At 37.1% G+C, this 26,499-nt stretch overlaps 1 protein-coding gene and 1 pseudogene across 2 annotated transcripts in view; both read right to left on the bottom strand.

Moving 5' to 3' along the window:
- Positions 1 to 26,499, bottom strand: part of CHSY3 (chondroitin sulfate synthase 3) — a 282,976-nt gene that overhangs the window by 27,572 nt on the left and 228,905 nt on the right. The gene's annotated exons all lie outside the window — the stretch shown is intronic.
- LOC134810106 (heat shock cognate 71 kDa protein-like) lies at positions 17,395 to 19,507 on the bottom strand (annotated as a pseudogene).

Genomic DNA, 26,499 nt, shown 5'->3' with positions numbered 1-26,499 from the left:
TAGCCTGGGCAACAGAGTAGATCCTGTCTCAAAAAAAAAAAAAGACAAATCTTAATGCAGAATTAAGAAATAAATGTTTTAATGTTTTTTAGTAAACCAAAATTCTGCTTGGTGCCATGGTTCATGCCTGTAATCCCAGCACTTTGGGAGGCTGAGGCAGGGAGATCGCTTGCACTCAGCAGTTCGAGACAGACTGGGCAACATGGTGAAACTGCGTCTCTACAAAAAATAGAAAAATTAGCAGGACGTGGTAGCACATGCCTGCAGTTCCAGCTACTTGGGAGGCTGAAGTGAAAAGATCGCCTGAGCTCTAGGAGGTCGAGGCTGCAGTGAGCTGTGATCATAGCACTGCACTCCAGCCTGGCCAACAGATGGAGATCCTGTCTCTAAAATAAATAAATAAACAAACAAATAAAAAATAATGGAAATTCCCTTGAGGACAACTTTCTTTTTGTCTGTTCATACTTACGTAATGCTTTTCAGAAACTTGCTGCAAAAACTCTAGAATAAGTTTTCAGCTCACCCATACTTTCCTTTATAAAAGGTCACCACTTAGAAAATTCATTCTCCCTTGACTAATGGCTGATCCTGACTTAGAATCAAAGGCTGTCCACAGCATAATATTGGGCACTTTAAAACACATCTTGTCTAGACCCACATTTGATGATAAATGCCTTTTATCTGATCTCTTTAAACTGGGAAATTGACATTAAGTATTTGCCAGGTACCACTTGTTGGCTAAGAAGTACTCTAGGAAACTTAACGTAGGGTATAGCTAGATGTTACTTGCTTCTTTAAGAACAGGATACAGCACCTCTACCATTGTTCTTCATTCAGAGCAGTGCAATGGTAGAGTTGAAATTCAAACTCTGGCATGTCTGGCTTCAAAGGCATGCTCCTGCCACTCACCACACCAGCCAGACAACTTTGATTGTCAGAGGTGTTTGTGAACCAGAGCGACTCCATCTTGAGTAGGGGCTGGGTAAAATAAGGCTGAGACCTGCTGAACTGCATTCCCAGTGAGTTAGCCATTCTAAGTCACAGGATGAGATAGGAGATCAGCACAACATACATGTAACAAAGACCTTGCTGATAAAACAGGTTGCAGTAGAGAAGCTGGACGAAACCCATCAAAACCAAGATGGCAACAAGAGTGACCTCTGGTCGTCCCCACTGCTTTTAAAATGCAATTATAATGCAAGAGCATGCTAAAAGACACATGACAATTTATAAATGCCATGACAACTTATAGATGCCATGGCAATTTATAGATGCCATGGCAACATCCAGAAGTTACCCTATATGGTCTAAAAAGGGGAAAAATCCTCAGTTCTGGGAATTTCCCACCCCTTTCTTGGAAAACTCATGAATAATCCACCCCTTGTTTAGCATATAGTCAAGAAATAACCATAAAAATGGGCAACCAGTGGCGCATGCCACTGCTCAGCCTATGGAGTAGCCATTCTTTTATTTCTTTACTTTTTAAATAAACTTGCTTTCACTTTACCCTATGGATTCACCTCGAATTCTTTCTTGCTCGAAATCCAGGAACCCTCTTTTGGGGTCTGGATCGGGAGCCCTTTCAGGTGATATGATGATTGGGATTCAGTGCCTCTCTGTTCGGTTGCCTTCTTTTTTAGACAGATGTGACCCATAGAAAACTTTTCTCTACTAAACGAAAATCTTTGGTCCTTTAAATCTTAGCGACTGGTATTAATTCTAACATCTAACATTGCCAAACTCAGGTTTTATTCCTTCTTCCATATGACATGTCTTCATGTTATAGATAGCTAGGGTCACTTAGGTCTGCTGCTATGCAGCCTAAATAGTTCCTATTAGCACCCTAGTGTCTCTCCTTTAAATATGTTTCTACTGGATTGCAGTCCTATTAAGGTATAATAACCAAAAGTAAACACATAATAGCACTCCAGGTATGGCCTCAGTATCTGAGCACCAGATTTGGCTCATTGTTTTGGCCTTTTAAAAATACAGTAGATCATTATTCCCTTAACTAACATTTATTCTATTAATCTTCACAGGTTTTAAAACATGATGTGCTTGCTTGCTGTCTGTAAATTTACCTGAGTCATTGATAACAATGGGAGAGAGAAGTCAACTCTGTGTGGCTCTCTGGTCCAGACTGATACTTAACCTCAACATGTGCACATTTGGGGACCACAACTAAGTAGTTCGTAAACTTGTGTTTGAATCAAAGCCTCACCTCAAACCAGCCAAGTGATTTAGAAAAGGAATTTAACCCCAGTTTCTTAATCTACAAATTAGGAATGACAGTATATCCTTACAGCTGCCATAACAATGATATTTGTAGATTCTAAGAGAGTCTTCACACAGAATAGATACTCAATAAAAAGTGTTTTCTTGCTGTTAAAAAAGTTTCCATACTGTTGTCATAGAGATGGGTGTCAAAAAGCCTGATCCTATGGTTTCAGCCAGTAGCTGTCTGTAGGATGTAGCTTGCTTGCCCATAGTCAATCTAGTCCATGTATTAATCAATTAAACCCCAGTAATTTGTTTATCTGCTGCTTAAGCAAAACTATCTATGTCTTTACTAATATTAAGCCCTCTTTGAGCACTGAGTGGAAGGGTGTTGATGCTCAGAGAGCATGATATGTTTGAACTCCCAGGCTGGTGCCACAAATCCATCCTTGGCTGCCTTTGACTTGTTATAGTCCTTCATAAAATCACTCAGCCTTTGTCATTCCACTTTTCTGATCTGTAAAATGGTGATATTGACCCATCTCACAGGTATGCTGCGAAGAAATGCTAATTAATAGTAGACAAAACACTTTGAAAATGCAAATTGCTGTTTAAATACTAAATGTGTGTATTCAACAGATGACAAGTGTACCTTGGCATTAAGGTAGCCTAGATGATGAAATGCCTTGCACAAAATGGGGGAAACCAAATAAACAGCCTGACACCTGCTCAAAATCCATACTCCTCTCTCATTCTATTTTGAAGCAACAAAATTTTTATGGATTTTGTGACTGCAAGTTAGAAATAAGCAGTAACTTGAACGTCTCTCTTTAAAAGGTGGAGGATATACTTTAAGTGACTGTCAGAAAAACAAGTAACTAAATTGCTCAGGGGAAAAAAATTACTCCAGGTAGTGTATGCTATGATAAGAAATCTGACAGTTCTTTCTGTAAAAATTCAGTATTACTAATAAAGTTATAACTGCACTCCTCATTCCATAAGATCTATTGATTTGGATTAGCAGATACAGCTGCTCTCAAATGCTAAACTGTCAGGTTAAGAAAATGTTTTGAGATTGCAAAATAGATTACAAATGTACAATGATTAAAAAACAAGACTACACAAGCCATCCTACCCTTCTACTGAGGCAGCTCTTACTAGAGCTGAACAGCTGCTTAATAGAATCTCACTAATGTATGCCACTCCAGGAACTATGCAGTGGCCTTCTTCAGCTTCTGAAAAAGAAGCTGCTAAATATTCCTCAATATGACTCTTTACCGACTCGTCCAGCTTAGGATCTCTCCCTTGCTTTGAGGATATAAAGAACATAATGCCTAAACCATCTGGAAACATTTTATTTGAGTTGTCTTTTTACCCCACGAGGAGCCTGTGGCAGGATTTGCATTTTCAAGGCTTTTCAATTTTAAACAGTTAATCATCTTAGAGGATACGGATATGCAAAGCTGGCAGTGTTTCTTGGGAGACTTGATAGAAACTCAGTAGAGGAAAAGAAACGTTTCTAGTTTGAAGTGGAAGGTTGCATTAAACATGAAATAAACACTTCATTCCTGTGCTGCCCGACTCTAAAAATAGGGCCTTGAACAGATTTAAAGTACCATTCTATGCTTTCTCCAACAAAGCCACTAGCACTATTAGCCTGATTACTGCACAAAAAGAGGGCCAGATGGCTTGCCCTTCAACTGAAATCAAAGGGCCTTCTTTTACGTGCACATTTTTTCCCCAAATGGGGGCTTCCTAAATATGTAAAGGTCCCACGTTTACTATACAAAGAAAATCTGCTGGCCCATTACAAGCTATCTATCCAGAATCCAGCATTCAGTTTTCTTGGCATACTGAAGAATTAAAACCAAGGTTAACTCTAGGAAATGCCTCCTACAGACCTCATCTTCAGATTACAGTATGTCCCAGGGAGTAGTGGTCTACCACGTAACCAAAACCAAATTCCTACTGAAGATTCAAATCTGTTGGAGTTGCTGTTCGAGGTGTCAATATGGGCATCATCAAAGAGTGTGTTAGAAATGAAGACTCTCAGGCCCCACCCCAAACCTAGTGAATCAGAAGCTGTAGTTTAACAAAATCCCCAGGTGATCTGGATGCAAGTTAAAGTTTTAGTGGTACAGGGTTTGCCAGTCTCTATCTAACACTCTACCTTCCTAGGAAGATCTTTAACTCCCTTAGTAGTTCTATTGTAATTATCTCACACTCCTAACAATAACATTAATTTCTCCTCTTACAATATAATATTGAAAAGAATTTCATCTGAGAGTCACACAGCAACAACATATAAACACCTCCATGTCAAAGTTAATTAACATATTACTATTAATGAACATCCACTATGTGCTACATAACCACCAGAATTGAAGAAGACACACTCTCAACCCAATGATTTAATAATGTCTAGACACATATGAATAATCGCAAATGAATAATCACAACGCTGGATGGATAGACACAGAAAAACATGGCATTTAAGAAGGCACCGAGTCTTTCTGAATGGGAGAAAATAAGATCATGGGATGGTTCACTGAGATAGTTTAAGATAATATTGGATTAGCTATCATAATGTTTTGTCCTCCATTCCAAGACATGTGAAATTTAAATTAGCAAGTGGGACACACACATTCTAATACTCCAGAGGCCAGGGGCAAAGAGTTGAAGGAGATTAAGTGAAAAGCTATTTGTCTTATGTTAAAGGAAGAGCTATTCCTTAAATTCTTGTCTACTGGGACTGATGTTAGCATATCTTGTGATTTTTAAAAACAGCCAGGGCCAGACGCGGTGGCTCATGCCTGTAATCCCAGCACTTTGGGAGGCTGAGGTGGGTGGATCACCTGAGGTCAGGAGTTCAAGACCAGCCTGACCAATATGATGAAACCCTGTCTCTACTAAAAGTATGAAAATTAGCTGGGTGTGGTGGCGTGCACCTGTAGTCCCAGCTACTCAGGAGGCTGAGGCTGGAGAATCACTTGAAACTGAGAGGTAGAGGTTGCAGTGAGCCAAGATTGTGGCATTGCATCCAGCCTGGGCAACAGTGTGAGACTCTGTCTCAAACAAACAAACAAACAAACAAACAAAAACAGCCAGAAATCCAAATTTCTATGGTATGTGCAATTTCCTAATGTTTACGTAATGATTACAGAAAAAAAAATAAACAAAAAAACGAAAAACAAAAACTAAATGCACAATCAACCAAGTAAATAACACTAAGAGCTTGCCAAGAACCAGTAGTTTGCAAACTCTAAACTCTAGCATTTTGACCCAACAGAGGCTTGGCAGCAGTGCTCACAATGGGGGCTCCACGATGATCAAGACCAGCTGTGGCACTTGCAGAGGCGACATCAGGAGGAAGCACAGTGTGATGCATGCTGAAGTGGAATCCTGCCTTCAAGGAGCTGTAAATTAAAAAGGGACTACCTGTTGGAGCAATGAAAAAAGGCTTCCCAGATTGGGGATTATGCGCTGAGATTTAAAGGATCAAAGGTGAAAAAAATGGAAAGAGAGGTAATAGGAGAAGGTATTTATAAGCAGGTAAGATTCAACTTGCAAAACTTAAAGGCTGAGAGAGAATGATGTTTTGAGAAAACATCAGAGGTCAGAATGGCTAGGAGAAGGGTATACAAAGGCAACAAATTTATGTAGTTTTAAGCAGTTGGTGAATTATGTCCTATGTTTTTTTTTTTCTCAAGAATGGTAATTTTCCAGGTTGGGGCAAGAAAAATAGGACTCTAAATTTTATTTTAGAGTCTTGCTGTGTTGCCCAGGTCCCCAGACCGGAGTGCAGTAGTGTGATCTCTGCTCACTGCCTCACTGCAACCTCCGCCTTCCAGACTCAAGCAATTCTCGTGTCTCAGCCTCCCAAGTAGCCAGGACCACAGGTGTGCACCACCACACCCAGCTAATTTTTGTATTTTTAGTAGAGGCAGGGTTTCACCACTTTGGCCAGGCTGGTCTCGAACTCCTGATTTCAAGTGATCTGCCCGCCTCAGCCTCCTAAAATGCTGGGACTGATTACAGGTGTGAGCCGCTGCACTTAGCCTATCAGTAGTTGCTTTTATGTAACATGCCATTGATTTGACTGGGGCTACAGAGATGATGTACACAGAAGTAAGAATATTATACAGCTAGTGCTGCTTAGGCTAGCAAATGGTTTGTAATAATTTCTTCAGTTTTCAAAAATTACCAAAAACTGAAAGAAGGCCATTTTACAGATGTTCCAAGGGCATTACATATTATCAGTCAAGCTTCCTTCATATTTCTTTGCAAAACAGCTTTTAACAACAGCTGTGATTCTCTTATCTGTTGCTTTCAAAGGAAACTTGTTTCTATTGCTATATGTATAGTTTTAATTATAGGTATTCCATATGTGAATTTTAATTATTTATTTACCTCCAATTTTAGCAAGAGAACACTGATTAGAAGCTTAAATAACTCTCGCCCTCTTACTCACCCTCACAAAACTGATAGGAAAAGTTTTAAATACTCTGTGGTGAAGGAAAAAAAGTCGACATAAAAATATCTACAAAAATTACAGGAAGAAGAGAAATGATGAAAGTAGAGGATCAAAACATGTGAAGCACTTTTTATTTAATTTTTCAATATGTGTTCTGGAAATCATTAATAGTCAGTCTGCAGCTGTTTCTTACTGAATATAGTGTTAGAATGGGAAGACCACAGCTTTTATGGAAAGTCAACAATTTTGATTATGGTCACAAGGTTTGCAAATTACTTTGGCTTCAACTATTTTGCTATTATTTTTTCCTTATAGTAAATATTAGACGTTAATGCTGGAACAGTGGCTTTTAAACTTTCATGTGAAGATGCAGCTGGGGTGCTTGTCAAAAATGCAGATTTTCAGACTTTTTCTTAAAAGAGTCCAATTCTGATTTTTAAAATGTGTCTCCAAGTGATTCTGATGCAGGTGTCTCTGAATTAAATTTTGAATAATGTTGGGCTGGCTCAAGGGCACCTAGTGCCTGGCATAGATATGTCCTCAAAGAAATTAAAAACTTCTGAGATGTATCTACAATGACAATGCTGTTGAATGCTGATGAATGCAAGCATTGTGAGGGGATGAATTTTGCCTGTTTTGTTCACAGCTAATATGGTTTGGGTTTGTTTTCCCACTCAAATCTCATCTGGAATTGTAACCTCATAATCCCCATGTATCATGGAAGGGGCACAGTAGGAGGTAACTGAATCATGGGGGCGGTTACCCTCATGCTGTTCTCATGATACTGAGTGAGTTCTCATAAGATCTGGTAGTTTTATGAGGGGCTTTCTCCGTTTGCTTGACACTTCTTCCTGCCACCATGTGAAGGAGGACGTGTTTGCTTCCCCTTCTTCCATGACTGTAAGTTTCCTGAGGCTTCCCCAGCCATGCTGAACTGCAAGTCAATTAAGCCTCTTTTCTTTATAAATTACTCAGTCTGGGGTATATCTTCATAGCAGCATGAGAACAGGCTAACACAACAGCCATGTTCCTAGCACTGAGATTAGCACCTGGCACAGAGTCAATAACTATTTGTTGAATGGATGTGTGAAAGAATGATTTGAGCATGTCAGTACTTGCTTTCTGAAGTTCATGCTCTTCACTGGATCTTCTATCCCACACTAACTATCAGAAGGCAAAGGACTTGTGTCAAGCATGCCCCAATTTGCTCACCAAAAGTGGCATTTTGGGCCTCACAGTAATGACATTTGGCAAAGTTACCAGTCTTGAAAGTGTAATTTTTGAGTTTTATTTTCTGACCTACAAAACTTAAAAGTGTACCTGTAAAGGGCTGCAGTACCTTAGTGGATCACAACAAATCAGCATGCACATTCCAAATGTATAACCTATCACAGAAATATGACACCCATAATCCCCACAAAATATCCATGTGGTTCTTAACGATGCTGAACTACAGAGTTCCTATTTTCTTTTTCAGACACTATGAGCTTACAAAATGTGCCTGTGTTAGTTGTCATGCTTTGAAACAAACTTGGTCTGATGATGTTTCAACTAGATCTAAAGGGAATGGACAGGAAGACCCACACAAACACATGATTTCTTTTAAGAAATATTGTATTATTTCTCTAGGGCACATAAAAATATTTTGTGAAATCATAAAGTTACATAAAACTCATAGGAAGAAACAAATATAACTGCAAGTTTTATTCCTTCATGGAGATTCAGAAAAGATGGAAAATACATGGTATTAACCAAGGGAGCAGATCCTGTACTATTTTGAATGTGTCCTTCATTAGTAAGGACATCGGTGCTAATGTCCTTAGTAATTCATCCTGTAAGTTAGCACACTTAACATAAAAGTTTACAGTACTCTTAGCACCATGATGGAACGTAATCCTTTTGAGACTGCTTCAGGCCTAAATATCATATAATCATAAAATTTTTATCAATAGTATATATTCAAATGTGTTCATGTTGTTATTAATTAATACTGGTTGGTTGAACACAGCTCTACTTATCAATATTTTAAATGATTTCTCCAGTACAATATTATTTCTATTTACATTTTTTCATTTTAAAGTAATAAATATTGTGACCTCTTAAAAGTAATTTGTTGAGTATTTTATTTATTTTATAAATTAATTAAAAGAAACAAAATTTGTGTGTGGCTAGATATTACTTGTTGATTACAATTTATAATTTCTACTGCCATTTTAGTGTCCTAAAAGATATGACCTGTTGAATTTCTGCTTTCATAAAATTAATGATATTGTTAGACCTAAAACTTTGCTATTTATTTTTCCCCGTTATTGGAATACACTGTGTATCTTCTGTTTACTGCTGAAAAATTCTATCCATTTGTCTCTCTCACTAGTAGTCAAACTTTCTAATAATTTTTCATTCTTTGTGAAAAAAAGTAATAAATATTTACTTTACAAAATTTGGAAAATATTTTAAAAGTTGTCAAAATACACCCCTGATCTAAAATCACATGAGAGCCATCATTATTTTTATATACTTACTTTCAGTCTTTTTGTATGTATTTGTACATAGTTGTGATCGTAAGACATATGCAATTTCTTAGTCTACTTTTAAAGCTGGTTATTTCAAATAGTTTATAAACATCATTTTAATGGCTGAATAAAATTTTCAAGCATAATTCATATTTTAAAAATTACTGTAATTTTACATTTCATTAAAGAAACTTGTATACAGATACTGGTGTTTTTAACCAACAAATGCACAGTGGCAAATCTGCCCAGTTCTGAGAAAGGTAGCTGACCCTTGTTATACTAGAATTTTAGTCATTAATGCAACTCTCACTCTTTAGATACTCAGTCTCATTTAATATAATAATCTGTCATAATGGGTTGCCACCATATGTTGATATAGTTTGGATGTTTATCTCTGCCCAAATCTCATGTTGAATTTTAATCCCCAATGCTGGAGGTGGGGCCTAGTGGGAGGTGTTTGGATCATGGGGGCGGACCCCCTTATGGCTTGGTGCTGTCTTTGTGACAGTGAGCTCTTGCTCCGAGTTCATGCAAGATCTGGTCTTTCAAAGTGTGTGGCACCTCCCGTCCCCCATTCTCTCTTGCTCCTGCTTTCACCATGTGATGTACAACCTCCTGCTTTGCCTTCTGCCATAATTATAAGTTTACAAAGGCCTCCCCAGAAGCAGATACTGGTACTATGCTTCCTGTGAAGCCTGCAGAACCATGAGCCAATTAAATTTCTTTTCTTTATAAATTACCCAGTCTCAGGTATTTATTTATAGCAATGCAAGAACAGCCTAATACAGAAAATTGGTACCAAGGAGTGGGGTCTTGCTATAAAGATACCTGAAAATGTGGAAGCAACTTTGGAATTGGGTAAGAGACACATCAATAAATGGTGCTGGGATAACTGGCTAGCCATATGAAGAAGATTGAAACTGGACCACTTCCTTACAACATATACACAAATCAACTCAAGATGGATTAAAGACTTAAATGTAAAACACAAAACTATAAAAACCTTGGAAGGTAACCTAGGCAACACCATTCTGGACATATGAACAGGCAAAGATTTCATAATGAAGATGCCAAAAGCAATGGCAACCAAAGCAAGAACTGATAAATGGGATACAATTAAACTAAAGAACTCTGCACAGCAAAGGAAACTACCAACAGAGTCACCGGACAACCCACAGAATAGGAGATAATTTCAATGTATGCATCTGACAAAGGTCTAATATCCAGCATCTATAAGGAACTTAAACAAATTTACAATAAAAAACCAAACAACCCCATTAAAAAGTGGGCAAAGAAAATGAACAGCCACTTTTCAAAAGAAGACATACATATAGCCAATAAGCATATGAAAAAAGCTCAACAACATCACTGATCATTAGAGAAATGCAAACCAAAACCACAAGGAGATACCATCTCATACCAGTCAGAATGGCTATTATTAAAACATCAAAAAATGAGAGGTGCTGGCCAGGTTGAGGAGAAAAAGAAACATTACACAGTATTGGTGGGAGTGTAAATTAGCTTTAACCATTGTGGAAAACAGTGTGGTGATTCATCAGAGACCTGAAAGCAGAGCTACCATTCTACCCAGCAATCCCATTACTGGGTATATACCCAAAGGAATACAAATCATTCTATCATAAAGACACATGCATGTGTTCACTGCGGCACTATTAGCAATGCTAAAGACATGGAATCGGCCGGGCGCGGTGGCTCACGCCTGTAATCCCAGCACTTTGGGAGGCCGAGGTGGGCGGATCACGAGGTCAGGAGATCGAGACCATCCTGGCTAACACGGTGAAACCCCGTCTCTACTAAAAATACAAAAAATTAGCCGGGCGTGGTAGTGGGCGCCTGTAGTCCCAGCTACTCGGGAGGCTGAGGCAGGAGAATGGCGTGAACCCGGGAGGCGGAGCTTGCAGTGAGCCGAGATCGCGCCACTGCACTCCAGCCTGGGCGACAGAGCGAGACTCCGTCTCAAAAAAAAGAAAAAAAAAAAAAAAAAAAGACATGGAATCAATCCTAAGTGCCCATAAATGATAGACTAATAAAGAAAATGTGGTACATATACACCATGGAATACTATGCAGCCATAAAAAGAATGGGATCATGTACTTCGCAGGAACATGAACGGAGCTAGAGACCATTATCCTTAGCAAAGTAATGCAGGAACAGAAAACCAAATAACACATGTTCTCACTTATAAGTGGGAGCAAGATGATGAGAACACATGTACGTACGTACAGAGGAAAACAACACACACGGGGAACAGTGATGAGAACACATATACACATAGAGGGAAACAGCACCCTTCAGGAGTATGGAGGGTGGGAGGAGGGAGGGGATCAGGAAAAATAACCATGGTTGCTGTGGTTAATACTTGGGTAACAAAATAATCTGTACAACAACCCCCCATGACACGGGTTTACCTGTGTAACAAACCTGCACATGTTCCCTTAAACTTGAGGTTAAAAAATTACTTCTCAATTTAAAAGTCAAAGTTGTAAAAAGCAAAAAATGAAATAAAATAAAATTGTGTATTATCTTACCCCTACTCGCTCTCATTCCCCTACTCGCTCTCATTCCCGCTTTTCCATATGACATGCAAACTCCCACTTTGCCTACTGCCAGATTGTAAGCTCCCTGAGGCCTCATCAGAAGCTGAGCAGATGCCGAGCACCATGCTTCCTCTATACCCTACAGAATCAGGAGCCAGTTAAATTTATTTTCTTTGTAAATTACCCAGTCATAGGTATTTCTTTATAGCAATGTAAGAATGGCCTAATACACATATGCTGTTAAAATGCTTGATGCTATAGAAGTTGGAGACCTTTTTGACTGGAAGTTCATAAAAGGAATGTCATTTTCTGATAATGTTAAGCCAGGCATTTAATCTTTCTATGACTCAATTTCTAATTTTTTACAAAAGGAAACAAATGCATTAATTAACATAAAGCAACCATGCAAATTAGCAGTGGTATTGTCTACCTGGAATAAATAAAGCTCAGTTGATACAATCACAACTCACGTATGCTTTAAAGAGTTTGGCTCACAATTCTACATCTGTATCCATGAAGAATGATATCATGGCTGGCAGTCTTCACATCTCGATCATAGTCCAAGATCTGATATGGAACGATGCTATTTATACAAATGCTTTAACCTTTTAACTTCTTTGGATCTCAGATATATCATGTAGAAACAAGGCAAGCAGTACTGCCATGAGATAAAAACATATGAAGGCCTGGCACAGTGGCTCATGCCTGTAATCCCAACATTTTGGGAGGCCGAGGTGGATGGATCACTTAAGGTCAGGAGTTCATGACTAGCCAGGCCAACGTGGTGAAACCCCGTCTCTACTAAAAATACAAAAATTAGCTGGGCATGGTGGCAGGCACCTGTAATCCCAGCTACTGGGGAAGCTGAGGCAGGAGAATCACTTGCACCCAGGAGGTGGAGGTTGCAGTGAGCCAAGATTGTGCCATTGCACTCCAGCCTGGGCAAAAAGAATGAAACTCTGTCTCAAAAAACAAAACAAAACAAAACAAAACAAAAAACAAATGAAAATGCTTTTTTTTTAAAATTAGCACACTATAATTGTAGGTATTCATGGGGTACAATTTGATGTTTCAATATATACGTATAATGATGAAATCAGTGTATGTAGTATCCATTACCTTAATGATAAATGCATTTATCATTTCTTTGTGAAGAAAATATTTTAAAAAGCCTATCTTCTGATATTTCATAATGTATAATATCTTACTGTTAACCATCTAGTGATGGTTAACTCTACTGTATAATAGAACACAAGAACATATTTTTCCTATCTAATTGTAATTTCTGCTTATTAACCAGCCTCTCCCCCTTCGTCTCCCTTCCCTCTCCAGTCTCTGGTAATCACTGATCTACTCTCTGGTATGTTTGATAACATCTTTTTTTTTAGTTTCCACGTATGAGTGAGATCATGCAGTATTTGTCTTTCTGTAGCTTGCTTATTTCACTTAACACAATATCCTCCTGATTCAACCATCACCTGGCAAAATGAAGGATTTCATTCTTTTTTATGGCTAGATAATATTACATTGTTTATATATACACCACATTTTCTTTAACCATTGATCCATTGTTGGACACAGGTTGATTCTACATCTTGACTATTATAAATAGTGCTACAATAAACATGGGAGTGTAGATATATCTTCAACATACTGATTATATTTCCTTTGGATATATATTAAGTAGTAGGATTGCTGGGTCATATGATAGTTCTAGTTTTAATTTTTTGAGGAATCTCCATACTGTTATCCATAATAGACATACTAATTTACAATACCACCAACAGTGTATAAATGTTGCCTTTTCTCCATATCTTTGCCAACACTTTTCTTTTGTCTTTTTAATGATAGCCATTCTAAATGGAATGAGATAGTATCTCATTGTGGTATTGATTTGCATTTCCTTGATGATTCGTGATGTTGAACTTTTTTTTTCATGTATTCACTTGCCATTGGTATGTCTTCTTTTAGAAATGTCTATTAATATCATTTGTCCATTTTTTAATGGGGTAATTTAGTTTTTTTGCTGTTGTTTAAATTACTTATATATTCTGGATATTAACCCACTGTCAGATGTATAGTTTGCAAATATTTTTATCCCATTGTCTACATTGTCTCCTTACTCTGTTGTTTCCTTTGCTGTGCAAAAGCTTTTTAGTTTGATGTAATCTCATTTGTCTGTTTTTGTTTTTGCTGCCTGCACATTTGAGGTCTTGGTTTAAAAATTCTTGCCCAGGCCAATGACATAAAGCATTTTCCCTTCTTGTAGTTTCATCATTTCAGGTTTTACATTTAAGTCTTTAATATTCTCCTTAAAGTCTAGAATTTGTGTTGATTTTGTATATGGTGAGAGGTAGTGGTGTAGCCTCATTCTTCTGCATGTGGATATCCAATTTTCCCAGCAACATTTACTGAAGATACTATCTCTTCCCCAACTGTGTTCTTGGCACCTTTGTCAAAAATCAGTTAGACATAGCTGTGTGAACTATGTTTGGGCTCTTTATTATGTTCCATTGATTTATTTATCTGTTTTTATGCCAGCACCAGTTGTTTTGATGTTAATGGTTTGGATATGTGTCTCCACCCAAATCTCATGTTCAATTGTAATCCCCAGTGTTGGAGGTGGAGGCTGGTGGGAGGTGACTGGGTTGTGTGTGTGGTTTCTCTTTAATGGTTTAGCACCAGCCCCTTGGTGCTGTTCTCACGATAGTGAGTGGGTTCTCATAATATCTGGTTGTTTAAATGTGCGTAGCACTGCCCTTCCCTCTCTCTTCCTCCTACACCAGCCATGTGAAGTGCTGGTTCCCCCTTTTCCTTCCACCATGATTGTAAGTTTCCTGAGGCCTCCCCAGAAGCCAAGCAAATGCCAGCATCATGCTTCTTTGTAATTGGCTTACAGCCTACAGAACTGTGAGCCAATTAAACCTTTTTTCTTTATAAATTACCCCATCTCAGATATTTCTTGATAGCAATTGAGAGAAGGGCCTAATACATTTGGTTACTATAGCTTTGTACTATATTTTGAAGTCAGGCAGTGGAATGACTCCAGCTTTGTTCTTTTTTTCTCACGATTGCTTTGGCTATTTATTTGGTGTCTTTAGTTCCATTAAAAAAATTAAGATTTTTTTTCCATTTCTCTGAAGAGCTTCATTGGTATTTTGATAATAATTATATTGAATCTGTACTTTCCTTTAGGTAGTATGGACATTTTAACAATATTATTTCTTCCAACCTATGAACATGGGGTTTCTTTCCACTTAATTGTGCCTTCAATTTCTTTCATTAATGGTTTATAGTTTTTAGTGTAAATATCTTTTATTTTGTTGATTAAGTTTATTCCTAGATACCTTACTTTTATGCAGCTATTGTAAATAATTTTTTTTTACTTGACAGTGTAATATTAGTGTTTAGATATGCTACTGATTTTTGTGTGTTGATTTTGTATCCAGCAAATAACCATATATTTGTTATTTAGTCCCTTTTGGGGGGGATAAGTAGCAGGAAACTGGAGTCAGCCATCTTGCTCCACTTGGAGTTTTAGGAAGATTTTTCTGCGTTCTAAAGTACTATTATTTATATCAAAAGTCATTAGATGTTTTGTCATTGGTAAACATGGAAATACTTGTGAATTTTTTTTTTGCTTGGAAAGATATATTTATAGAAGAAACACTTCTTAAACCCTTTAAGCATAGAAATCTAAGGCCACCCACAAGTCATTACAATCAATCTCTAGACACCCTAGATTGAACGACTTAATAAAAAGAAGACAGCAATGTAAAGCTGAAGTTTGCCACTCTGAAGTTTAATATTTACTTTTTCCTGAATATAAAGTAATACTTTCATATGCAGTTAGTAAAAGTATACAATTGATTCAACTACTTTGGAAAATAGTTTGGAAGTATCCAATATAGCTGAATAGGCATATATATATATATATATATATATATATATATATATATATATACCCTATGGGTATGATTTCTACTCCTTGGTATGTCAAATAAATGTACATATGTTCACCAAAAGACACGTTCAACAATTTTCATAGTAGTGATAGTATGCAATAGCCCCAATAGTAGCAATAACCCTGAATTAGAAATGGCCCAAATATCAACCAGTAGAATGAATGAATATATCATGAGAATGAGCAAACCATCGCTCCATGCAACAACACAGATGACTCTGGCAAACCTAATTTTGAGTGAAAGAAGCCAGATACAAAGTAGCACTTACTATATATAAATTCATATATTTCAGTTCAAATAGCATAGATTAATTTGGCCTGTCTTAGAACTCTGGTCCCTTAGTGGGCTTTTAAAAATCCCTTTGTCTCATGGTCTGCTTCTTTTTCCTAGTAAATTCAATATTATGTCTTGTAATCACAACCTACTCTGGAGGGTTATTGCCTTTCTATTTCAAATGATGAACTCAAACTACTTCTATTAGACAAGTTGTGACAATGATCAAAGGAAACAAATAGTCTGGAGAGATAACTAGCTAGCTCTTTATGGGTAAGGCAATCACTAGGCTTTTATCCACACAAAAAAGTTTGTCTGTTGTAATTAAGGATTTATTTTTTGAATAGATACACTGAAATGCTAGCAATGCGCTATGGTGAAAAGATAGCATTAACAGTAGATCAATGTGTTAAGTAAGGCCATAACATACTTCCATACTCTTACAGAAGACAGAATGAAGAATGAGTACCAGATACATTATTAATGTCTCTTTAGAAGTGGCTCCCTTTCCTCTGGCTCGCTCCTCCTTTCCACTATCTCCTGTGTTCTGATTGAGGGAAATCTTCAAGATCACCCATATGGGATTTTGACTCTGCCCTATTTTCTGAGCCTTGGCCCTTCCAGTCCCACTGAACACTCACTAAAGCAGCTATTAAGGTGAAGACCATGGATTCTCTGTCTTTGGAAAGTGGAAATTTGGGACTTGATCAAATAGCCTAGGAGCTCCCTACACATTTAATAACAGAAACTGTCTGGATAATTTTTGCTTAGAAACAATTGCAAAGGAAAGGCTTTGAGGATCTTGAATTTATATTCTCATTTATCTTTTGATATTATGTAATTAATTCCTACAACAATAATAAAAATGAAAACCCTTTAAAAAGAGATTGATTTTGATGCCTTACTTTAAAATAATTTCCTAAAACATAATCAAATTGGAATATTCTATTTCTTTGTTAGCTAAAAGCAACATTTCCAAAAAGCGAGGTTTCAGTTTTCCAGTTGGAAAAGAAAAATTATGAACAGAAGATCATGACTCTTACTTTGGAGAATAAATGTTTGAGTGACTGAGAATAAATGTTCCACCAATTGAAACAGATACCAAATAGTCACAATTTATTTTAAATACATAATCACTGCATATGCACACTTGTGAGTTTCAAAGTACTCTGAAGATCCCCATCTCCTCAGTAGATACTGACTGCTAGTTTGGCTATGTGAAAACCATATTATTATAGAATTTTTTGGTGCCAATTTTAAATACAGTTGTTTAAGACATTACCTTTTCCACTTATAATACAGTACTTATAAAGTGCAATGTTATGTACCTCCCCTGTGCACATGTTCCATATTCGAGTATTGAGATTGGCCAGTAGTTAACTACTGCAGCTCAACTTTAAGATGGCCACAGAATTTGCTACAAATTTGAGTCCTTCAATGTTTTAACTTTGTGGAACAATGCTACATCTGTACTTGAGCTGACTTAGTCAGACTCTTCAATGGGGGCCCTGGGGAAGCTCCAGCAGAGAGAGGGAGCTCCACCATCAGGGAATCCCCCAGGCATTCCTCCTGGTGTGCCTCCTGTACTCTGGTACAGGTTGGTAATTATGTGGTTGCAGACTTTCTCCAGATTTTGATGTTGAAATTCTTCCTTCTTCTGAATCTGATTCTTATCCAGCCAGTTGATAATTTTAATACCCTTATCAAGAATCTTCTGTTTGTCCTCAACGTTAATCTTGCCTTGAAGTTTCTCATCTTCAACAGCTGCTTTCATATCGAATGCATAGCTTTCAACTGAATTCTTGGATGACATCTTGTCCTTCTGCTTCTCATCTTCAGCTCTATATTTCTCAGCTTCCTGGACCATACATTCAATGTCTTCCTTGCTCAAATGGCCCTTGTCATTAGTGATAATAACTTTGTTCTCCTTTACTTACTCTGGGCCACAAGAGAGACATTGAGGATGCCATTATCATCAATATCAAAAGTGACTTAAATCAAAGGAACACCATGGGATGCAGGAGGAATGACTGTGAGTTCAAACTTGACAAGCAGGTTGTTGTCCTTGGTCATGGCACTCTCTCCTTGATAAATCTAAATAAGCACACCACGCTGGTTGTCAAAGTAGGTAATGAGGTCTATGTCTGCTTGGTAGGAATGGTGGGATTATGCTTAATGAGGACAGTCATGACTCTACCAGCAGTTTCAATACCAAGAAAAAGAGGAGTTGACATCCAAGAGCAGCAAATCTTGAACATTTTCAGATTTGCTTCCAGATAGGATGGCTGCCTGGACAGCTGTACCATAAACAACAGCCTCATCAGGCTTGATATTCATTCAGCTCATTTTCATTAAAGAAGTCTGGAGAAGCTACAAAATCTTGGAAATACAAATAGAACCATGAACCAGGACAATATCATGGATCTGTGACTTGTCTAGTTTGGCATTTCCAAGGGCCTTCTCTATGGAGTCTAGAGTGCCATGGAACAGGTAAGCATTCAATTCTTCAAATAAGGCATGGAAAATGGAGGTATTGAAGTCAATTCCTGCAAAGAGAAAATAGATCTCAATACTGGCCTGGGTGCTGGAAGAGAGAATATGCTTAGCACATTCACAAGAAGTATGGAGGCATCAGACAGCTCTATTGTTCTCACTGATGTCCTTCTTGTGCTTGTGCTTGTGTGTGAACTCAGTAATAAAATGGTTAACCATTCAGTTATCAAAGTCTTCTCAACCCAAGTGGGTGGCTATGGCTGTAGACCTAACGTCAGAGATTCCATTCTAAACAATGAGGGTTGACACATCAAAAGTGCCATCTCCCAGGTCAAAGATCAGCATGTTTCTTTCAGCTCCAACCTTTTTGTCTATAAGCAGTAGCAGCAGCAGTTGGCTTACTGATAATTCTAAGTACATTGAGACTAACAATTGTTCCAGCATCTTTGGTAGCCTGATGCTGAGAGTCATTAAAGTAAGCTGGCACTGTGACCACAGCATTGGTAACAGTCTTTCCAAGGTAGGTTTCTGCAATTTCCTTCATCTTTATCAGAACCATAAAAAACACTTCCTTTGGATAGAAGCTTTTTGTCTCTCCCTTGTATTCTACTTGGACGTTGTGCTTATTCACCACTATGAAGGGCTGATGCTTCATATTAGACTGGACAACAGTATCCTCAAATCTCCATCCAGTCAGATATTTGGCATCAAAAACCATGTTGTTAGGGATTCATTGCAATTTGATTCTTTGTGGCATCACTGATCAGTCATTCACTACCAGTGAAGATGACATAGCTTGGAGTGGCTCCGCTTCCCTGATCATTGGCAATTATCTCTACTTGTTCATGCTGGAAAATACCCACACAACAGTTGGTAGTGCTAAGATCAATACCAACTGCAGGTCCTTTAGACATGTTTGCTTGCATATAGTCATGGCATGGATTGTGAAGACACAGGAATCCCAAAAGCTGTCACAATATTCCATGAGCCATTATAGGAATTTTTAAAAAAATGCTTCAAAATTCCATCAGTGTACTTGACTTGATAGCCAAATTTAGCTGTAGTAGGAAGTAGTTCTACTTTTGAGGTAAGATCTATTATTCGAGGTAAGCTATTGTTAACAAAATAATTGGCTAAAAATTTGTTTTATAATCATACTACTAAGCAATCTAATATTGTAGAAGCTTTGAAAATATTTGCTTTTGTTTCCAATTTCTCCACAATAATCAATACCTATTATAATGGCACCTGTAATGATTATTATGAATATTCTTCACCATATTTTAAAGGTAGAATATTCAGAGTGGAACTGTATGGTTTTGATTTCATGTTGTAAAATCCCAAGAGGGCAGCCACATGTTCTCATTAGCAGCACAGAAGAAAAGAACTTTAACTTAAAATAAAGCAGCTCCTATTCTCAAAAAATTGCTTTTGTTCGATCTTCTAACAAAGTGTTGCTCTCCTCTTTTATGAGTGACAAAGATGTAAAGTTATCATACATACTGTAATCTGGAGCTCACATAGACTTCATGTCCGGCTAAAGTGTGACAGAGCCCACACTGCTTGCTCTGAACTTCTGAACTTCATATGATGGGAAAAATAATCACCTGCTGTAATTTCTACTTCTCTCTTCAAGGTTCATTCCAATGTGTCTTGCTAAACGGACCTCCTTGGGCCAATTTCTACCCTTGGCTGAATTGATGTTTTAGATGATGTTTCAGTCAATGATGGACTGCATATATGGTCAGTGGTCTGGTAAAATTATGATGCAGCTGAAACATTTTTATTGCCTAGTGATATAATTGTTGTAATGTTGTAGGGCAACAAATTAACTTTTCTATGTTTAGATACTTTCCATTGTCTTACTGTTGCCTAGAGTATTCAGTACAGTAACTTGCTATACAGGTGTATAACCCTAGGAGCAATAGGCTATACCATATAGCCTATGTGTGTAGTAGGTTGTAACATCTATATTTGCATAAATACACTCTATGATAACCACACAATGATGAATTCACCAAAAATGCATTTCTCAGAATATATTCTCAGAATGATGCATTCACTTAAGGGACACATGACTATATTATTTTTAATAGTCTCATCATTGCTCTACTTTAACAAAAGGGATTTGGGTCCAACCTACTGGAACAGTATGAGCTCTTCAGTTAATATATCCTTATCTCATAATTTATCACCACTTTAGCAATCTTTTGCTGATTGCTAAATCAGATTAAGGGTTTATTCTCTATGTGGCCTCTATTATCTTTATATTATCCTTGCCAATTCCCAGCCTCATTTTAGCTCTTGAGCCAACACTGCTTCTGGGCATAAAGAATGAAATGTATTCTAGGCTAAAAATTCAGCCGTCTTGGCTGTCTGCCATTCTTTTAGTATCAGCTTTCTGTCTAACCTTCTTGCCTGTAGCCCACCCCCTGCCATTTAACTGGCTTCAGTTTCACATTTCCCACCTAGCTGGTTGGCCTCTGAGTTCCCTACATCTAAGCCATGCCCATCACCAGAACCATGTGGCCCTGTGGTCCTTCCAGGCTTGCTCCACCGGCATTCTGGACAAAGCCTGCCTACCCTGTATGACCTACCTTGCTGACAGCCTATGCCTACCTCAGGTCACAGCCTGCCCTTAGATGCCTGAGGAGATGTGTCCTTGGTTGGCTAGATGTTGTCCTGGCTCCTGGTGCTGGCTCAGCCCTCGAATGGCTTCCTTAGCCCAGCCGTGCCTCTTTTGCTCCACACTTCTGCCCAAGGAGCTTCTATTCTTAAACAACATCTGTAGCAGGGATTGGTAAGCAAGAGTTACAAAATTGCTGTCTGTCCTACAGAAATATTTTTCTTGAATTTTTATTTTTTTTGTATTTTGTATTTGTATTTTTTGGCTAGCACAATATTAACACACAGAGTTTCTCTCTCTCTCTCTCTCCTCTTTTCCTTCCTTCTTTATTTCAATTGGCTACCAAATTTACAAATCAAAAAATTTCACATTAAAAAACCAAAAAAACAAAAACAGACTTCCAGCTGGCTTGAAGGTAGAAGTTGTAACAATGTTGGGTCCACATTGCCATATGGCAACATTTTGGACTCTTTAGATTGGGTATAAACTCTCTCCAGACGTTACAGTTGCTACTGTAAACAACTGTCTTCCTTCTCACACTGTAGCCAAATTTCCAGGATCTTGATCATCATGTTTGTCCTGTTGCCTTTTTCATAGGGAATATTTAAGAGAAAAATACTTAAATTTTATATCTAAGACTTAAGTTAATATATCCTTTTACTGTTGACTCTAATAAAAGTAGGAAAACAAATAGTTGACCTAGATACATGTTAATAAATAAATGAGAGTATATGTTTTAGTGAAAGAGAAGACTATTCTTAGATGTTTAATGTGCAACATTTCTGACATACCCTCAATTAAATTCACACATTTATATTATGCCCATTGTCATTTAAGCTTTTAACCAATATATATAATATAGTGCTTCAGGGAAAAAGGATCAGGATGGCAAAATGATTGAAAACCAAGAAGATATACTGAAAATATTTGATTATTTAGTTAGAAAAGAGAAAACTTAGAAGGTCATAATAATCTTCACATACCAGATGAGCTGTCAGAAAAAAAGTGAACATGTTCTGTGTGGTTCCACAGGACTGATAAAGGAAAAGAGTTGTAGGAAGATGTATTTTGGTTGTATTAAATAGCATGGAAAACGACAGGATACAAGATCTTCATTCCCGGAGATGTGCAAACAGAACCTACAAAACATCTAGGAAATCTAATTTTCTTTCATCCCTATTATGTCTCATTTTTAAATAGTAGAAGACAATATATTGAGAGGAGTGATTTTTTTATTCTTAGTTCTCTCTGAAGACTAGAGATTTACATGTAAGGGAAAATACAGAAAGAACAAAGGTAGGAAACAGTTTTGAACATCTGATATTGTTTGGAGCCAGTGGAGACAAGAAACCCCTAACAATTTTGAAGGCACATGAGGCCTTTTAAGTCTTATTAAGCTTTGAGAACCTGAGATTAAAATAGGGAAGAAGTAAACAGACTCACTTATTGGTGATGATCTGGTTCTTGGGTTGGGTGGTGAATTCAATAACATTTATTATATGCTTTATATTTTAAATAAATCTTTATATTTTACCCACCAGGAATACTGGTGCATAAAATAACACAAAAATTAAAAAATCAAAAATTTTGTAGCTCAAGTGTTACAAAGCATGAGATTCTGATTCAAATCTACTGGTAGTTAAAATCTCTACTTCATAGGATTTTCTTCTTGTTGAATGACTCAGGAGTGAATAAAGTCCTGTCTTTTTAATTTCTAGAGAAATCTTAAACTATTATTTTCTTTCCATTATTCCTGCCAGTGCTTAGGTCTGTATCTCATCAGCTCATGCCTGGACTATTTCAGTAGCTTTTGAAATGGGTCCACTCTCTTCTTTCTCAACTCCATCTGCTGTGCAGCTGCCAGAGTTAAAATTCACTTATATCACTCCCTGCCTCAAAACTTCAGTTACTCAAAGCTCCTCGGTATCAGCCTTCATGACTGTCCCTTAGGTTTCTTTGCAACCATCCATGCACAGTACACCCCAGTTTTACCAAACTACTTACAGTTTCCCAAATACATTATGCTGATTTTTGCCTTGGAGTGACTTATTCTTTCTTCCTGGACCTTTTCCCACTTCTCTACCTCTGGCAACCACTCCACTTCTCTAGCTGGCTTAATATCTTCCCGTATTAAAATTAAAATCAAGCATTACCTCCTTGGTGAAGCCTTTCTCACTCTGACTCCTATTTAGCTATGGTAGATAACCTCTTCTGGATTTCCACTGTATCCAGTGTACACCTTAATTATTCAACACTTTGTCTTAAACACTTTGCTTGTTTCCTTTAACAGCTTTAACGAATACAAGGGTCTGGGACTTTTCTTAGTGAATTTTAAACACATGGCATAATGCCTAGGAAATGAAGGGCCTTCAATAAATATTTGGAAAAGGAAAATTAACATTCTTAATTTTGGTTTATTGGTTATATACAGTCTCTAAACAATTATATACACAAAATAATAATGGATTTTACTTATTTCTTTTGAGACTGAAGATTAGTGAGGGTAGCAAAACAATCTTCTACCTCTTTTACCTTTATTAGGAAATATATAATCAAGATGTGGTCCCCACTGAGACACACTGAGTTATTTCCAGAGGTATGAGTCATGAGTTCAACATGACTGGTAAAGCCTGAAAGCTTTCTCAACATTATTTCAGTGAGTTTTGACATGCAGGGAAGCCCATTCATTGTGATATGGAGAGGCAGAGAAAAATGATGGTAACAAAGAACAAAGGAAATTGAGTTTGAGACTGTGAGAAGTAATGAAGGAACATGACTGGTGTGGGCTTTAAAGTTAAATTAAACAAATGAAAATATAAGAGAAAGGAATTAAAATTTTATTTCCAACAGTTAAAATGCTTCCCAAGTCTGATTTTCTAAGGATAAAGCTCAATATTTTTTCAGTGACTCCACTTGGCAGTCCTTAAAATAATGAGGTAAATGAGGTAAATCTCTATTTGTTAGTGTACAGTAAGTTTAAAGAGATGTGATTGAGTGAAAGAAAACTAAAGTACAGCACAGGGTGTGTGTGTGTGTATATATATATACACACTTATTAAACTTATACATATTATATACACAGACATGCATATATGTTTGTGTGTATATACATATATGTATGTATGTATGTATACACACATATATTTAATATACCTTCATATACAGCCATAAAGAAGGGACCACACATATACAACTGTATGTATGTTTAAAAATATAGACACGTATATATGTGTGTGTATATCTGTATCTATACTACTATATCTATATCTACACTATAGGTACACAAGGTATTCAAAGTATATGGGTACCCTGTGTACCTATATTCAAATAATATGTCTGGAAAGATAAGATTCACAAATGGGTGACTGGGGAGTGAGCTTTAAGATTCTGATATTGGAGAAAAATACACTTCTTGTTGTTTACCTTTTTGTAGCTTGTCAATTTTAGACATATGAAGCATAAAAATTGGGGGGGGGGGTGGGAAGTAAAACGTGAGAGTGCAAGTAAATAAAACCAGAGATGATGGTGCAATTTAACTATTAATTTTATTTTTAAAAATTCTGTGCTTCAGTTTTCTTTGCCATCTAAACACTTTGTGTGTAGAAAAATGATGCAAACACAAAACAAAACTACATTAAAAAATCGAAACCTTCTATCTCAAAATCTTAAATAATCAGTGTAGCAGTAACAACAGTAATTACTAATTTCAAGATGATCAATGGTTTTTAGGAATAGCATATTTAAACCAAACTAAGTCTCTCCTCTCAAGAGATAAAGTCCCTGCTCAGGAGAGTAAATGTGTTCAACATATGCATATGGAATGCTATATAAGATCATGATAAGATATTACAATTGGTGAATGTCACAGGATTCAGAATAATGCTACATGTTTTTGATTATTACCTGCCATTGTCAAAGAAATGATCCTAAACTTTTTTTGTGTGTTACCAAAATATCTAACTTTTATAATATATTTTGATGTCTAAGGCTCCTCTTCTAAAGTTTTAAAATGTATGACCTTTCAAATGGAAACCAAAAGTAGAATGAATCACATTGTTCAACCATTTGCAAAAAAATCACCACACATACCAGTGTAGTAATAACTTGAAGATTAGAAGCATGGACTGCATGCAGAATCAGACAAACCTGGGTTTGAATCCAAATCTGCCATTTACAAACTCTGTGACCCTGAGAAAGCAACATCACTTCTGTAAGCCTCATTGTCCCCTTAAATAACAAGGCAAACATATCTCACCAAGTTGCTTAAAAAATTAGTGGAAAAATGTAAATAATACGTTAAGTCAAGTCAAGAAAATACAATTAATATTATAGTAACAATACTTAATAACTGTTGTTAGAATAATCTGGTATAGTTTTTATGAAATAACTGAAAATAAAAAATTAGAGTTAAGCAACATGAGGAAAGTGGGTATCATAATAAAGGGAATGTATGTTTGGGAGCAAACATAAACCAGCTTTCTTTGCTGCTCTCCCTCTTAGGTTGACAGCCCTTTTTTTTTTTTTTTTTAAGACGGAGTCTCACACTGTCGCCCAGGCTGGAGTGCAGTAGTGTGATCTTGGCTCACTGCAACCTCCGCCTCCTGGGTTCAAGCAATTCTCGTGCCTCAGCCTCCCAAGTAGCTGGGATTACAGATGCATGGCACCACACCCAGCTAATTTTTGTATATTTAGTATAGATGGGGTTTTACCATGTTGGCCAGGCTTGTCTTGAACTCCTGATCTCAAGTGATACACCTGCCTTAGCCTCCCAAAGTGCTAGGATTACAGGTGTGAGCCACCACGCCAGGCCTTACCTTGTAAACTTATCTTGATGCTTAACCTCTTTTGAAAATCAGCTTTTAGGGACATAAAAAAGATTGTAATGGTTCACTAATTTCAAGATTATGAAAGCTAAAAGTATAAATTATGCATCCCACATGGCTACCCGGTAGTCATGAGTATCTATGCACACCAAGGGGTCAATTCCAAGTCTGACTAGGAGAAGAAAAAAATGCATTACAAGTAATCCACACAATTGTCTCATAGATGACTGAGAATGTAATGGAAACAATGTCATTAAAATTTTCTGCCTCTTGCCCTTCTCATGGTGCTGAGACTCTGAGTCCTTTTTATGTCTATGATGGAGAACTTTTTGTAAATTAGTATACAACCTTTTACATAAACATCTCAGGACACATCTCTCCAGCATGCCCACCCATATTACACAGATTTCCAACGAGGCATGGCATTTCTTATGCTCCTATAGTATAATAGTATAATAAATAAATACTTTCTGAATGAATTATGCCTACTGAAGAGGCTTAGAAAATATTAACTATCGCTTTTATGATGTCTTTGGTGAAAGATTACAGAAGTCTGA

This window comes from Pan troglodytes, chromosome 4 (genome assembly GCF_028858775.2).
Source record: "Pan troglodytes isolate AG18354 chromosome 4, NHGRI_mPanTro3-v2.0_pri, whole genome shotgun sequence".
NCBI classification, from domain to species: Eukaryota; Metazoa; Chordata; class Mammalia; order Primates; family Hominidae; genus Pan; species Pan troglodytes.
This window is presented reverse-complemented; position numbering and strand designations above follow the sequence as displayed.